This window comes from Clytia hemisphaerica, unplaced genomic scaffold (assembly GCF_902728285.1).
Source record: "Clytia hemisphaerica strain Z4C2 unplaced genomic scaffold, Clytia hemisphaerica genome assembly, whole genome shotgun sequence".
Taxonomy (NCBI): Eukaryota; Metazoa; Cnidaria; class Hydrozoa; order Leptothecata; family Clytiidae; genus Clytia; species Clytia hemisphaerica.
The window spans coordinates 2,138,397-2,153,512 of NW_027104441.1; positions in this window are offsets into that span (position 1 = coordinate 2,138,397).

Below are 15,116 nucleotides of genomic sequence, written 5' to 3' on the forward strand. Positions count from 1 at the left end.
AAACATATTTATAGGCTTCCATTCTATTTGTAAAGTTTTTAGGATTGTTTATTCTTGCCTATCATGCTTTATTGGAAAACTCATTGATACCATGAATGTAGCAAGACGGTGGAACATCCTATGGAAAGGTTGGTTTTTCGAAGATTCCTTTGTATTTATCTTGCCAATGCATATACTGAATGAAAATTGAATATGTTTTTAGAGGCTTCCATTCTATTTGTAAAGTTTTTAGGATTGTTTATTCTTGCCTATCATGCTTTATTGGAAAACTCATTGATACCATGAATGTAGCAAGACGGTGGAACATCCTATGGAAAGGTTGGTTTTTCGAAGATTCCTTTGTATTTATCTTGCCAATCATATACTGAATGAAATAAAAATATTTTTAGGCTTTCATTCTATTTGTAAAGTTTTAGGATTGTTTATTCTTGCCTATCATGCTTTATTGGAAGACTCATTGATACCATGAATGTAGCAAGACGGTGGAACATCCTATGGAAAGGTTGGTTTTTCGAAGATTCCTTTGTATTTATCTTTGCCAATCATATACTGAATGAAAATTGAATATCTTTTTAGGCTTTCATTCTATTTGTAAAGTTTTTAGGATTGTTTATTCTTGCCTATCATGCTTTAACTGGAAAACTCATTGATACCATGAATGTAGCAAGACGGTGGAACATCCTATGGAAAGGTTGGTTTTTCGAAGACTCCTTTGTATTTATCTTGCCAATCCATATACTGAATGAAAATTGAATATCTTTTTAGGCTTTCATTCTATTTGTAAAGTTTTTAGGATTGTTTATTCTTGCCTATCATGCTTTATGGAAACTCATTGATACCATGAATGTAGCAAGACGGTCGAACATCCTATGGAAAGGTTGGTTTTTCGAAGATTCCTTTGTATTTATCTTGCCAATCAATATACTGAATGAGGTTCCATTCTATTTGTAGTTTTTAGGATTGTTTTATTCTTGCCTATCATGCTTTTGGAAACTCAATGACAATGAATGTACAAGACAGTGGAACTCCTATAAAAAGGTTGCTTTTTTCGAAGATTTTTTTTTTTCTTGCAATTTTTAATAGGTTTTTTTTTTAGGATTGTTTATTCTTGCCTAGCATGTTTAATGGACAAATAAGACACATGAATGTTCAAGCAGTGCAACATCCTTAAAGGCGCTTTTGAATTCTTTTTTTATCTTGCCAATCGACATAAACAAAAAAAGAATATGTTTAGGCTTACATTCTATTTATTAGTTTTAGGATTGTTATTCTTCCCATATGCTTACTAAAAAAGATCTTCGAAAAAGCAACCTTTATTAAGGGGTTTGCACTGTCTTGCAACATTCATGGTGTCAAGAGTTTCCATAAAGCAAATAAAATATCCAAGAATAAACAATCCTAAAAACTTTACAAATAGAATGAAAGCCTAAAAAGATATTCAATTTTCATTCAGTATATGCATTGGCAAGGTAAACACAAAGGAATCTTCGAAAAACCAACCTTTCCATAGGATGTTCCACCGTCTTGCTACATTCGTGGTATCAATGAGTCTTCCAATAAAGCATGATAGGCAAGAATAAACAATCCTAAAAACTTTACAAATAGAATGAAAGCCTAAAAAGATATTCAATTTTCTTTCAGAATATGGATTGGCAAGATAAATACAAAGGAGTCTTCGAAAAACCAACCTTTACATAGGATGTTCCAATCTTGCAACATTCGGTATCAATGAGTTTTCCAATAAAGCATGATAGGCAAGAATAAACAATCCTAAAAACTTTACAAATAGAATGGAAGCCTAAAAACATATTCAATTTTCACTCAGTATATGGATTGGCAAGATAAATACAAAGGACTCTTCGAAAAACCAACCTTCCTTATGAATTTGACTGTTTTCACTTATGGTGTCATTGAGTTTTCCAGTAAAGCAGTGGCATATCGGCTTTACTGACAACAATGACCTGAATGTTGCAAGACGGCAAATTCATTAGGAAGGTTTTTCGCGCAGATTCCTTTGTATTTACCTTGCCAATCGACATACTGAACGAAAAAATAATATGGTTATAGGCTTCCATTCTATTTGTAAAGTTTTTAGGATTGTTTATTCTTGCCTATCATGCTTTATTGGACAACTCATTGATACCATGAATGTTGCAAGACAGTGCAACATCCTTAAGGAAGGTTGCTTTTTCGAAGATTCCTTTGTATTTATCTTGCCAATCGACATACTGAACGAAATAAAAATATATTTATAGGCTTCCATTATATTTTATTAGTTTTTAGGATTGTTTATTCTTGCCTATCATGCTTTAATGGACAACTCAATGACACCATGAATGTTGCAAGACAGTGAAACATCCTTTAGGAAGGTTGCTTTTTCGAAGATCCTTTTGTATTTATCTTGCCAATCGACATTAAAAGTCTGTTTGTTTCGTCGGTCAGTTGTTTTGATTTGTCAGTCAGTTATCTTGTATTGTCGGTCAGTCAGTCACAATCAGTTGCTTTGTAAGTGGATATGGTAAAAAGGTAATTAACACCAAGGATCTTAGAACAACCTCTAATTCCGTTTTCAAAAGTTGGTATCACCACTCTCACCCCCTCTAAGTAAAGAGTGCTATAACACTGCAGGGGGTCACGTAGCTAGTATATGAACATTATGGTATCACTTAGTACGGTGCTGGTATACTGACTGAAACAGTTGGTCCAATCGGGATAACCTGAAGTACTAAAGACGCTAAAACCAGTATGCAGTAATTTTGGTGGAGTAAATTCTTGTACATTTCAATCTTTTTGGATTCAAAAGCTTTAACAAAAAATGATTTTTCTCAGCCAAAAAGGCCAAGGAAAATCACAATCACAAAACTGGCTTCAGACCGAAATATTATCCGTTTTAAGGGGTAGTACCCCATTTTGTGTCCTGAAAACAGTTACTCCAGGGTGGAATAAGTGCATACAGGGGTCTAACAGAAAAAGTGTCAAAATGACAGTTAATCACCATAGTGTTTTGGAACAACTCCGTTAAACACCCCTGGGTACTGTGTGAATAAGGAGAAATAAATAAAACGGTAGCAAAATGTTGATTTATTCGCCACTTGAATAACATCCACTTCGGAATTTTATTTTAAGGATGATCAAGAGTCATGAAGCAGATTATTGTTTCCACAACACTGCCATTTTATTGAAGCAATTTAGTAAAGTAAAATTCAAACAGACATTTAAAAATTAAAAATGCTTAAAATACAATTAAGTGAAAATTTAAGTAAATTTGTTCAATACGTATCACTACCAGATCACACGATAAAGTATGCTTGTTTTGGTGAAGTTCACATCCTAAGTTTCACATAAAACAGGAAGTTAAGTATTTGTAAACAGAACAGAATAGAAATCTATTGATCTGTCAAAATTAATTTCTCACCATACATCTGAGAAAAGAACGGAACGGTATGTCGTTTCAAGTCTATCATGATACATTTAAGTAAGACTCTGTTGCTTTTATAAGATTCGAAATTAAAAAGCCTTTGGAGAAAAAATGGTGCATGAAATTCAGCATTTCAGCCTCTACTTGGATAAAGAAACAAATGTTTACCTTCCATTGATGGTTTGGATAAGGGCTGGTTTGGTTGTTTTCCCAGACTTGTGATTTTGAGTGTTCGAGAAGTGACTGGTTCTAAAAATGAAAATTAGTCTTCTTGAATGAGAGTTTTCCCTACAATGTATACAAACCTTTCCAGGACACATTTTACTATTAGCAAAAATTTCAAAGAAAGATCGGTTTGTGTAAACCGCAGGTTACAGGTCACAGGTTACAGGTTACAGGTCACAGGTCAGTGATGACAGGTTGACTCTAATCAATGTCATTGCAGAGGAAAATGTTTGGAAAACACAAAGAATTGTCAAAAACATTATTCTCAAGCAATTTCATCCATATAGAACCATTTCAAACATCAAAATTTAACCATGTGCTTTTATCGATCGTTCGCAGTTTGCGCCGTGTATAACGCAGACCAGAAAATATTTGAAACCATATTATACGTATAACAGGTATATTACATATTGTAATGTTTGTAATGTTATATGATGGTTACATATAATAAAACACATCGCTCTAAAACTACCTTCTCAGAGAACTCGCGAGCTCCTGATTGGTGTAATTTTATATCCAGCCATATTGTTATCATCACATTCGGTATGCTAAATATTTTTGGTGTTTTTCTCTTGTAAGACATGATATTTTGTGATTCTGTCAATATTTTTGTCAAAAATTGTCATTAAGTCATTAAAATAACAATTGAATGATTAATTAGTTTCATCCTTCTAAAACCACTCTCTTAGGGACCTCACAAGCTTCTGATTGGTGCCGTTTTATATCCATTCAAACCATCCACATCACATTTTGTATAATAAATATTTTTCGTGCTTTTGTCTTGTTAGGCATCATATTTTATGATTTTGTCATTATTTTTGTAAGTAAGTGTCACTAGGTTGTTATTCTATTCAATTGTCATTTTATAATATCTAAATAACATGTACTACTTTTTTGTAATTTAATGCGTTATGTATTGATGTTTTGTTATGTATATGTTATGATCTTATTATCTTTTTTCCGGTCTGCACTTTGTTGACCTGTAACCTGTGACCTATAACCTGTAACCTGCGACCTGCGGTTTACATAAACCGAAGAAGGATCAATATGAAACAATTTCAATCTGTAACAGGCATTGACAAATCGAATATTCCAGGATCAGAAAAAGATTGATGTAAATATAAAGCTAGCACTGATAATCAATTGCCTAGCCCACCCACAATCCATAGCTTAACATGTTTAGTAAACAATTTTCAGTTTAATATCTATTACTGTAATTTGCCATTGATCTATTAATTAGCAAATGAGTTAAGAGATTCCAGATTGATGTGGCTTTTCAGAGTTGCTGATGCCATCTTATTTTGAAGGCAAAATGGTGGAGACAATGGTGTATGCATAATGGTGTAATATACCTAGCTAACAGTGTAACCAGATAAAACCACAGCAAACTTCTATTTCTTATCCAATACACGTAGTATAAAATATGGAGGCAATACACATAGTATAGAAAATGGAGGTTTGAAAAGTATCTATCATAGCTGATCCAAAACAGTCACACTCAACAGTCCAAAACAGTCACACTCAACAGTCCAAAACAGTCACACTCAGTACAATCGATATACTTTTTCCTGATTGATGACCCATTGTAAACAATCAAGGATAGATTGCTTTTATAATCGATAAACAAACAGTACTGAGGATTACTTAGATGCTTGATCATCTATTGACTTATCAATTTTGTTACTGACTTGTCATCGATTAGGAAAAAAATATCCATTGTATCGAGTGTGGACGATCATATTTTTTTCAAAAGATCCATCTTTATTCTACAAATCAAAAAACTTGCCATGGCTTTATTAAAATGACCTATTTTGAAGTGCTATTAATAAAAAGGCTCCGGGTAAACAATGTAATACAGAAATCTTAGTGTAATTTAGTCAGTTCCGACAAGCATACTTACCGGCTTATCATATCTTATCTGACGAATAACTGGACAATTGCTCAAATTATCTCAAAATCTAATTCGCAAGTTGTCCTGTAAATTATTAAGAGATCATAAGGAAAACTTTCACTTTCAAGTTCGATGACTGTTCGATTAAAAATAGTTTGATAAAATTCAATCGACTCGTAGTTCGATGAATCCGATTGAGGTTCGATGAATCCGATTAAGGTTCGATCAGTTCAATTAAGATTGATTAGTTCGATTTATACCTTGCCACCCAATTTGTTATTTATATTCGAAGGGCGTGTGTCATCTTTATTACTTCATTACTTCAGCTATCGTTCGATTGTGTTCAATAAAGTTTGATGGTTAGATTACGAAAATTTCAATCAAATTTCACATATTTTTTTGATTGGGTTGGATTACCGTTTGATTGATTTGGTTGATCGAACGTTGATCGAAGCTGATCGAATGCTAATCGAAGCTCGTTGAAGCCAATTGAAGCTTGGCGAAGCCAATTGAAGCTTGGCGAAGCCAATCGAAACCAATCGAGTTTCACATGTTTTTAGGATTCAATTAGAATTCGATCGATAGTTGATTGATTTGGCTAATCGAATTCCAGTCATTCGATTGGATTTGATTAAATTTGATTTATCCGATTGGTTCAATTGGCAATCGAACGTTGATTGACATCCCCTGCATGCCCTGCCCTGGTTTTTATGGGATAAAATAATACCCAACGGCCTGCTAAGAAGCCGTTATTGGGTGCTGTCTGTTTTTGGTGTTTTAGAAGAATTAGAAAATTTTGCACGCAACAATTGAGGTCCCATCAGCCAACTGTTTGGGTGCATCATAATCATATCAAGTGCCAGCCACAAGGCTAGGGCACCTGGAACTGGCCAGACGATCTCGATCAAACGGAATCGACGATCGAACTAGTCGAACCAAATCGAACGCAATCAACAGATTGAAATTCGATTGTTGAACGCAATCGAATCTCAATCGAATATTACCGCAATTTTCAGATTCGATTGATATTCGATTGCGTTTGATTGATGTTCGATTGTGTTCGATCGTCGATTCATTGACCCCCGGATTGTTCATCGCATAATTTCTATGGGAAATTGAAAGTAATTTCATTCGGCTTGTGATATTAGAGAACTTGGATGTTGGGAAGCTGCGAGAATAAAGCCAGACGATCTCAATCGAACAGAATCGACAATCGAACCAGTCGAACAGCAATCGAACCAATCGAATATTACCCAGAATTTTGACGTTCGATTGAGATTCGATTGCGTTCGTCAATTGAATTTCAATCGGTCGATTGCTTTCGATTTGGTTTGACTGGTTCGATCGTCGATTCCGTTCGATTGAGATTGTCTGGAACTGGACAAGAATAGTGAGTTGTTGGTTACTGAGTAGTAATAAAAAATTAGTCAAACCTGCTGAGAAGGGGGGTAATAATACATTAATATAGCCCCTTTATACTACATGCCCCCTAGCTGGGGAGTGTCTAGGCCTCAGTCTATGCCTCAAAATGTACTGCATTTAGCCATAACCAAGCCAACAGATATGGATGGAGCTGTTGACGGTATATTATTGTACTAGTCAGTGAGGCTGGAACTTCGGTTTTTGAGGATTAAGATTTTATTTCATAAAATCGAATTAGAACAAATACTGAATTCTCCCAACTTTAACGACGAGGTTAAAAATGGTAACCGAAGTTGTTACGGCCTCTTTCAACTTTGTAAGCGAAGAAAAGTGGCTGTGACTAGCCGTATTGTATAAGGGTTGCGAAGCGATCCGGACCCCACCTCAGTTCGCAAGTTGCTAGCAAAATAAGAGACACTCTAAAAATCCCTCTAATAAAGCCGCTATAGAGACAGGGTGGTCGTAAGCAATGAAGTATAATCCCGAAGGGCTAGAAGTCAATCTCTTTGGTAGGATTTGAAGCCAACAAATCCTACCAAAGTTGCGCGGCCTTGAGCGACCCGCCTGGTTTTTACACAAATGACAGATTGAAACTAAAATTTACCGCTTAATTTTGAAAAATATATCACTGGAAAACAAAGGAATTGCTAGATTCAATCCGTCATCAAAAATACGGCGCATATTTTAAGGCTTCAATTTTTCTTGCCTGAGAAAGGTTAGAGATTGACCTCTAGCCCTTCGGGCTTGAAACTCAATGGTCGTCAGAGCCTTAATACCCCAAACACACCACATAATCCACGGAGGCACAACACCCGCCGCCGCCCTCCGCGCATCGTTCTTTTTTTTCCTTCTAGTTATTCTAGTGTAAATGGTGCCTTAATAAAATCAAACGATATTAGTCGAACGATGGAACATTTTTATTCGAATCACGAATCGTCTGTCGAAATCATCAAAACATAAAAACAAAACAAAAACAAAAATGTACAAAGATGGCTTGTTGGTTCTTGGGCATTTTTGATTTATTTCTTGACAAATTCGACAAATTTGATTACCTCCGTACTTCTTTATCATAGAATATTCACTTGGTTATTGCAAGGTAGGTTTCGTTCATTAAAAGAGCACTCCTCCTGCCCGCCCGCGCGACTTGGAAAAGCTCTCATTAATTGACCTTATTTGATACTTGATACTTGCTGTTAAAAGTCAAGGGATAATGAAGATTCTTTTTGTCAACGTTCAAACTAATTTTTTTTCCATTTAACAGCAAAATAAACATTTAAAACCAAAGAACCACTGCTTAGATTGCTTAGATGCGGGCCGCCCGCGCGGCAATTTGATCAACTTCAGATTCTGAAGTCCGTGTTTCGGCTTCCGGTAATTTTGTTGCTGTTCACTGTTAGGGTACACCATTTTAAAACGGTATTTTTCGCAGTCCTAGCTACCAAACCGAGAAAGTTTTCGTGGCTTCAACCCAAACCATTCAAGGTCATTTTGATAAAATCATCGGTTTGAAGATGTGATTTATATAGCAAATTTTATAGCAAATTTTCGCTTGGGATAGAAGTTAAAGGTACGTGCACAATATAGCAAAACTGCTTCGCTCATAAATTCGCTTCGCAAAAAGTTTTTCACAGTGTGATTAATATCTGTTATAATCTTTGCAATGGCTGGAGATTCCTCTGGAAGAGAGGATGGGGAGATCACTGATGGGTCTACCTCAAGCCAGTCCAGCTCATTTACTTACAACTCTTCGGATGAGGAAATTCCAAGAAGAGGAAAGAAGAGACAATTTGATGAGTCTCAGAAAGATGAAGATTCTTTCTCTGCTGATGATGCCTCCAGAACAGATGAGAAGGCAAATCCAAAATCCATTGATGAACCTAAGAAGAGGTTTCGAATTACCCCAAGAGGGGAGGAATTCAGATGGACATTACCAGAAGAAATGCTGGAATACCTAACAGATCATATAGATACTTTTTATCCTGAGAAAGATTTACAGGAGAAAGTGTTATCTGAACACCCCGTTCCCACAAAACTTCCAGAAATACGGAAGCTACATGAGTTCCTGGAGCAATTTCTCAATATCAGAGATGAACAGTTGGACAAATCTTTCTGTAAAATTCAATCTCGTATCAGAGATACACTTGGTCCCTTGACAAAACTTTGGGTACAAATTGAGAATTTGAGCGAAACACCAGTTGAGGGTGATGTGGAGCTAGATGTTAGGGATCTCTTGGACAAGGTCTTCAAGTCCATCATTCTACTTTCGCAGGCTATAAATACAACCTCATATCAAAGAAGGTTTTATATCTTATCAGCTATATGCAAAGACACTTCAAAAGCCAAATCTCAGTTGAAGGAGAAGGCGGATCTATTCAAAGGTCATAAATACCTTTTTGGTTCGGACTATCGGAAGAAAGTATTGGCTTTATCTAAAGAGAGGGAGAAAGCTGGTAATATTGCTCGAGCCATGGGCCTCAAAAAGAGAGCAAAACAACCACAAAGCCGTCGGCCCTTTCAGAAGGACTCTCATCCAGAAGGTGGTTCCAGAGATGAGGGCAACAACACGAGAACCGTTAGAATCAAACGAACGGATGCTTGAGATGGCAGCAACAGAAGGACCAACGATCAAGGTAAATTGTTCGTTACCAAAAGGTCTGATGGGAAGCATTACTTGTCCAGATCTCCTTTCAGAGAGAAATTTTCCAGAGGTGCACCCTTCTATAAAAAGCCTGTTCTTGTTAGAAATTCCACAAGTAGGGTTAGCAGGAAGGTTAAGATACTTTATTCAAAATTGGGAAAAAGTAACATCCGATCAAACTATTTTAGAGTATGTAAAAGGGTATCAAGTACCCTTTACTCACACTCCAAGGCAGGGAAGAGTGATGGAAAATCTTGTGAAAGGGAAGGAGATCTTGGTCGAGGAAGAAATCCAAGCCATGTTAGCCAAGGGGGCTGTAAAGAAAGTTCACCATATGAAGATCCAATTTCTGAGTAATCTATTCTTAGTAGACAAGAAGGATGGGGGCAATCGCCCAGTAATAAATTTGAAATCCTTGAAAACAGAAATCCCTTACGAGCACTTCAAGATGGAGGGCCTTCATATGGTGAAAGATCTCTTACAGAAGGGGGATTATATGTGCAAGCTCGACCTTCGAGATGCATATTTTTCTGCTCCAATGCACGAGGAGTCCAAGCCCTTTCTTCGATTTCAGTGGGGAAGGGATTTATACGAGTTCCAATGCTTGTGCTTTGGCCTTGGTCCGGCACCTCGAGTATTCACCGAGTTGATGAAGGTCTCTGTAGCTCTCTTGAGACAGTTGCATGTGTTTCTCATAATTTATCTGGACGACATTCTTCTGATTGCTCGGTCCATTTCAGAGTTGATCTAATCAAGGGACACTTTGATCTTTCTGCTACAAAACCTGGGCCTAGTTATAAACTTGAAAAAGTCTGTCCTGACCCCAACTCAGAGCATCGAGTTTTTAGGGATGGTGGTGGACTCTGTGAGAATGGAGCTTACCATACGCGCAGCGCGTATCTCGTTTGGTAAAATGTGCGCGCGATATACTAAATTGGTCCGTATATGGCTAAACTTTTTTGAAAATTCAGTGTTTCGAGTATGACTACATGAAACCAAAATCTCGTGTTTCCTCAGATCGCTCCGTTTCGGCACTAAATCCTCATATTGCTGCAAGAGAACTGCTATGATTGGTTTGTTTTCCCGCGCTACTAGCAAACTGGCAAACATTGTTTTTTGATTGGTCGATTTATCTGAGCCTGATTGGTTGATTTTCTTGAAGCTGTTGCTATTGCCTACCCGCAAAAGCTTTTTCTGTCTGCTGTGGATCTGTCACTGGTTTGATTGATTGTTTCATTTTTTTTGAAATTTTTTAACAAATTTTGAGAAAAAGAAGAGGATCTGATTTATTATAGTCTGTTAGTATCTAATCAACACATAATTCGTATATCTTATCAACATATTATTTTGCACAATTGTTTTTGTGTTTGGATTATCTGCTCTTGCAAGACTTCTTGTTGTTCATATTACTGTTGTGGCTGTGTTTGGCTCACCACTGCTGTTGGTTTCCATCATCAATTTTTTCCAGCTAGCTAGGGAAGTATATTTACTTTTTTGTTTTTAACTTTGCACATTTTCTGTAGTAGAAACTGTAGTAAAGGTTTTCACTCCAACAGAGTTGTGATAATACTCCTACAGTAACACCATCTAAATAATTAATTGTCACTTTACATTCACAAAGATGAATATTTTGTAAACATCCCAGGCAATTTTACCAGGTCGGCTCAATCAGCGATACCTCCAGTATCAGCAAATTCAGGAGTCCAGAAAAGGGAATTACAAGGCCTCAGTGAAGTTAAATACAAACAGTTTGGCAGAACTGGACTGGTGGGTTCAAAACCTTACCCTCTCCAATGGGAAAAGTCTAAACTTACCTGCAGAGCTCCTAGTAACAACAGATGCATCCCCAAAGGGTTGGAGGGTATCTTGGGGGAAACAGAGGACAGGAGGTCAGTGGTCAGCAGAGGAGTCTGGCCTTCACATAAATGTTTTGGAACTGAAGGCGGTTCTATTGACACTTCAAACAATCAGAAAATTTCAAAGCCCAAAGAGCATTCACTTGAAGATGGACAATACATCAGCTCTGTCATACATTGTCAAAATAGGGGGTACCCAGAACCTAGACATAATAGGTTTGGCCAAGGAAATCTGGGATATTTTGATCGCCTCGCAGACCACAATTACTGTAATATGTCTTGGAGGCCAGATCCAGGGAGCAGGGCAGTGGATGCTCTGCGCCAGTCATGGAGGACCTTCATGGGTTATGCCTTCCCTCCGTTCTGCCTAATAGGGAAGGTTTTGGCAAAAGTGAGGACCGAAAGGTGCAAATTAGTCCTAGTTACCCCAGTGTGGAGAGCTCAACACTGGTACTCCATGCTTCTAGAGATGTGCATAATGAACCCAATCCTTCTGCCATCAAACAGGTTAGATTTGTTGAAGAACCCGAAGGGGGAGAGACACCCACTTGTGCTAAACCGGACGCTTCAGTTAGTGGCTTGGGTAGTTTCAGGCAACATCTCTTTTCAGAGGGAATATCAAACGAGGCTTCAGAGCTCATCTCAAAATCGAGAAGGGCAGGAACACTATCAAATTATGAGTCAGCCTGGCGCAAGTGGATTGGCTGGTGTCGTGAAAGGAATTTCGATCCCGTTCGATCATCTCTAAATTCTATTCTAGATTATTTGGCGTCGTTGTATAAGTCAGGTCTACAATACAGGACTATTAATTCTCATCGATCTGCTATTTCAGCACATCATGCAACAATTGAAGGTTATGCGGTAGGGAAACATCCTAAGGTTTGCACCCTTTTGAAGGGAGTATTTAATTGTAGAACCCCTCAACCGAAGTACTCTGTCATTTGGGATGTTGAGGTTGTCTTGAGATTTTTGAAGACCCTTACTGGAAGGCCTTCTGATAAACGGCTCACATGTAAACTTGCTATGTTATTGGCATTGTGTTGTACTCAAGGTGTCATGAGTTGAAGTATTTAGATATTAGATTCATGTCCCGCTCGGACGGTGTGGTAAAATTTGACTTCGGGGAACTGACTAAAAGTAGGAAGGTTGGGGATCTTCCACTCTTTCTCACATTTGAGAGCTATCCACATGATATTGACTTATACCCAGTTGCTACTTTAGATTTGTATCTTGAAAGGTCAAAACTTTGCCGAAGCAAGGGTCAGTCTCAGTTGCTTCTGGGGTTTCAAAATCCTCATGGTGAAGTCACGTCACCGACTATTGCTAGATGGATCAAAACTGTCCTCAAGGATTCTGGCATAGATACAAAGGTTTTCCAAGCTCACTCAAGTAGAAGTGCCTCCACCTCAAAGGTCAACGCCGGCCTTGGACTTAACGGTCTGTCTCTCAATCAAAGATATTTTGTCAAGAGGAAATTGGTCAAGTGAAAACACATGGCAAAAGTTTTACAATAGGTCCTTAGAAGGGAATGTCCCTTCTTTTACTAGCGCTGTTTTAGGATAGGCACTGCCTATTTATAATTGGCTTTAAACAGAGGCTGTAACAACTTCGGTTACCATTTTTAACCTCGTCGTTAAGGTTGGGAGAATTCAGTATTTGATCTAATTCGATTTTATGAAATAAAATTGAAGAATTATGCAAGGGCGCTAGCGCCCTGAAGCATAATTCAGATTTTATGAATAAAATCGAATTAGATCTAATACTGACCGCCCAACCCACCCTGTATGAACAGTCTATTAGAAGGATTTGGTTCTATTCCAGATCGTGGCTCTAACCATCGTGGCCGTCGCGGTAGAGGAAGATAGACGTGGTACGACAAGAATCGTGATATCGTGAACCAATGTCTGGTGTCTATCAGTTTACTGTTATTACAACTTCTGTAAATTTGTTCTATATATTTTATTTAGCAAGAGATAAAAACGAAAGCTAGCAAACATAATTGCTGATTGTGTCAGATTTTCTTTCTCAACATTTCAATTAATATTAATATGGTTTATTAATTTCATAAAATCTGAATTATGCTTCAGGGCGCTAGCGCCCTTGCATAATTCTTCAATTTTACCAGTTTTTTAGCGATTTTTGCCTTGCTAACCCAAATCTATGGCGCGCCAAAAGGCTTTTCAAGACCAACTTTTTTTTTTGATACCAACTTTTTTTTTTTTGATGCCAACTTTTTTTTTTGATACCAACTTTTTTTTTAAACCAACTTTTTTTTTTTGATACAACTTTTTTTTTTTTGATACCAACTTTTTTTCGAGCTTTTTTTTACCAACTTTTTTTTTGATATCAATGTTTCGTACAATACTAAATTTTCCCTTGATGTTTAATTGTTTAAATTTTTTTCCGGGGAAATAAAGTCGGACGAAACTTGATAACTGGAATAAGTTAAGCCAAGACACGGGAGAAGATAGACTAGGTATTAGTCGGTTTTTATAAAATACAGCTAGGAAGATAACCACGGATCGAAAATCGTTAAATTTTCTTCCTTCGCCCGTACTCTCCACAAAAACCACAACAACAAGATCACATTACATTCCAACCACAGGACAACCATATATAACAGGTAGGAAAACTAGGAAGAAAGGATGAACCTTTGAAAGCAGCGAACGTGGATTTTTTGCGCATGCGCGCATTATTAAAGCCCCATCTACATCACACAAAAGAAAATAGGAGTAAACGAGACAATAATGTCGATGTTATAAAACAAGGTTAGTATTACGTCAATATAACGCCAGTACTATGTCGATATTACGTCGATATAATGTCGGTATTATAAAAATAAATTGGCATTGTAAAAAAAGTTGCTATCAAAAATAAAAAAAGTTGGTATTAAAAAAAAAAGTTGGTATCAAAAAAAAAGTTGGTATCAAATAAAAAGGTGTTATCAAAAAAAAAAAATGGTATCAAAAGAAAAAGTTGGTATTAAAAAGCCTTTTGGCGCGCCATACAAATCTCGCAACCTCTTTACCTTAAGGTAGATCGAAATTAGAGTTTTTCAGTGTTCCGAAAAAAACGCATAGCAGAATTTTTTTCATCTTCACAGGATTGATTCTCAACAACAAAATACATCATTTGGTCTTTGGGTTTGTTTCTGATGTTTTTCCTTCAAAGAATATCGATCACTTTCTTTTTCCCCTTGAGCACGCGAGAAAAAAATGATTAGCTCATGTTTCGCGCGGGCGAATAAAGACGAGGCGGCAATCTTGCTGAGGGTGCTACTTAGTTTCCGCCCTATTTTGCGCCCACGATAGAATGGTCTAAACACGGGGGTATTCCAAATGATAAACTATGTCGTTCTGTAAGTGTTATCTTCTGGGAGGTACAAATAGTATATTGAATATTATTAACTTATTTATTAAGTATTTTTGAGCGCGAATTTAAATATATGGTTATATAAAAAACAAATGATAACAATTCTGTTTATTCCTCAAACCCCCAGGAAAAGTTTTTTTGCCAACTTAGCTATTTTATAAATCTCGGAAAAGAACTCCCATAGGAATTCCGATACCTAACCCGATTGGTTAATTTCGGAACGGATTCAAGAAAGTCATAATGGCAGATAATTTTGAAAGTTTCTGAGGAAACTGTGTAGTAATTTATCGGTGT